Below are 2912 nucleotides of genomic sequence, written 5' to 3'. Positions count from 1 at the left end.
AGTTTGACTTTGAAAAGTCAAACTGCCAAGAACTTGAATAATAACCTTAGAAATCTTAGATTGAGAGAGAGATTTGATGAAATGAGCAGGTAAAAATGAAGGGATTAGGCTTGTATTTATAAGGTAAGTTGAATGGGTCATGCATAGGGTTTAATTCAAATGATTGCATGCAAACGGGTGGAAAAAAAGGAGTCAAATAAACACAAAACAAAAAAAATCGAAACTGCTGCTGCAAAGCACCTTAGCGTGGCGCTAAGGGCTCTGCCCTTTCCATTTAGCACGTTGCTAAGTGTCACAAAGGGAAAATCGGATTTTTAGGGGCATTTTAAGGGTTGTAAAAGGTGTTCTTGAGATCCGACAACCATAAAACAAATTTGTAACATAAAATTCATCATTTTTATATTATTGAAAGGTTCTATATACAAAACGGGTCGATTTACATAATAAAAACAAATACAATGGCGAATACGAATCGAATCGAAAAATGACGAATGTCACATGTGACCTTCTAGATCATTTCAATAATTAAGCTAATGACATAAACGGTCCCTAATTAACTCGAGTCAAGCTAAACGTGCCCCACTCTTCTACTTGTCATACCCTCTCCCCTAAATATTCAATTCCTTGAACAATTTATTTGACATATTACTCATCTTTAATAGTTTTTCTAATAGTTTTTCATTTTATAGGACAAAATTTGTGCATTTTATTACGTAAATCCACTATTTATTTATTTTTATTAACAAACATTAAGAAATTTGTTTTAAAAAATGCAAGCTATCTCCAAAAACTATTAAAAACACTATCTAAACAATGAAAACAATTTATTTTTTTAAATGTATTTTTAAAATTATAAAAATGTTTATTTTAATTAAGGAAAAAATGTTTTTTTTTTCTTTTGTTATTATAAAAACCAAAAAATTGTATTAAAAATATAAAAAAAAATATTCTTAAAAAACGTGTTTTGAAGACAATAATAATAAAAAATAACAAAATGATATAAAAAAATAAAAAAAAAGTTTGAATTGTATAAATGTGAAAGTTAAGGGAGAGGACATGTTTAGTAAAAATGGAAAAGAGGGGGTCGTTTAGCAGCACCATTAACTTATAAATTTGACTTATCAATTACTGATGGATATAATTGCATAATATGAAAAGGACTTAAAAACTCTTGCCCTTTGATATCTTTTATGTGTGTATGAAAAGATGCAATAAAACACCACTTGAATTATCTCATACGTTAATCCCCATTAATCTAAGATATCCTAAGGGAAGTAAGAAAGATGATTAGGATCATGGTTCACCCTCTTCAAAGATAATCATTCTTACAAGTATGGTTAATTATATGTTTATCATAAATTTATGATAGAGTTTACATATTAGTGGTTATTATTTTTCCCTATGTTCATATGATACATTCAACAGAGTTTTGTCATGGTATGGATTATGTGTTGCAGGCTTTTTTCCATTTAGCTTGTGATGTAGAGAATTGCAACCCCATTGGTTGCTTTGCCATGGGGTTATCTCATTGGCTGATCACGTGAATGGTGGTTCAAATAGATTGCCTATGTTCGATATGCATCTTCTATAAATATTTATGAACTTAGCTGCAATATTATGGGTATGTTTGTCAATGAGTTTTTACGAGCTTTTAAGAGCTTCAAGCTTTTAAGAAAAAACTCATATTCAATAAAAAGTTTTATTTTATTAAGGTAGCTTCAAACATGTTGGTAGAAAAAGCTCAATATTTGAACGCTACTACTACTCGTTTGAGAAAAAACTAGCTACAAGCTTTTATATTTGAATTTACAAGTTTAATACTTGAACTTTTAACAACTTTTGTTAATTTATATAATAGTTATACATTTAACCCTTATTCAAAACTATCCCCATGACTTTTTTAGGGGTCGTAACTTTTTCACACATTAATAATTTATTAAAAAAATTACATTATAAAAATGAGCATTTTATTCTTTTTAATTTGAGAATGATATTGTTATACTTCTTTAACTTTAAAAAATTAACATACTACATGATTATCGGTTAGGATCGGTAACAAATCGAGTCATGTGAGCTAGAGTCATGTGTAACCAAATTAAGGTTAGAGCGAGTCGATACAAAACAGGTTAAGTTAGTTCTTTTCGTGTCGGTACACTTTTGAGTCGAAAGGAGTCAGGTTAGAACATTTTTTAGATTAGAACAGTGTCTGTTCAAAGTGGGATTCAGATCAAAATGGGTTGGTTAAAAAGTTATCTATTTAAAATTACTGTATATTTCAGCTTTGTTTATTGATTTTCGACATCTTACACGCTTACTGCCTTTATATGAATTACACGTCTACATTCGGGTTATGTATGCACATCATCAGGTAAATCATGTACCGACACTGATTATGCGGTTGATGTTAGGTTGTGCGTCCATTCCACCGCACCACGTGGGCACCCAGCTAGTTTAAAAGCTTCTGCTACTCTGTCAAACACCTAAAAATATTTAAAAAGCTACAGCCAACAGCTACCAGCTTCTAGTCATCAGCTTCCAGCCTTCAGCATCCAACTTTCAGCTAGTTGGTTGCCACACATACCTTAGGCCTATTTTCATTTATAGGAAAATCATGCCATGGTTTAACTAGATCTTTTCCTATTTATTCAAACGTGTTAATACTGAATAATAATCATTCCACAACCAATCAAATTAAATTTTTTATCGGTTAATTAAACAGGGTATTTGCATTCATTGGCAAACCTTAATCAACAAATAATAATATTAAAAATATAATACATGAATTGAAGATACCAACATCATATGTTGGCCATGCATCATGAATCATATTAATGATTTCACAATATATAGAAGGTATTTCAAGATATAATTTTGCCAATTAAACATTTTTTTTAATTACTATACATAATACA

This window comes from Bidens hawaiensis, unplaced genomic scaffold (assembly GCF_021521415.1).
Source record: "Bidens hawaiensis isolate Kalapana, Puna unplaced genomic scaffold, B.hawaiensis_p1.1 tig00037284_1, whole genome shotgun sequence".
Taxonomy (NCBI): Eukaryota; Viridiplantae; Streptophyta; class Magnoliopsida; order Asterales; family Asteraceae; genus Bidens; species Bidens hawaiensis.
The sequence above is the reverse complement of the archived record's forward strand: the minus strand, read 5'-3'. Positions refer to the sequence as shown.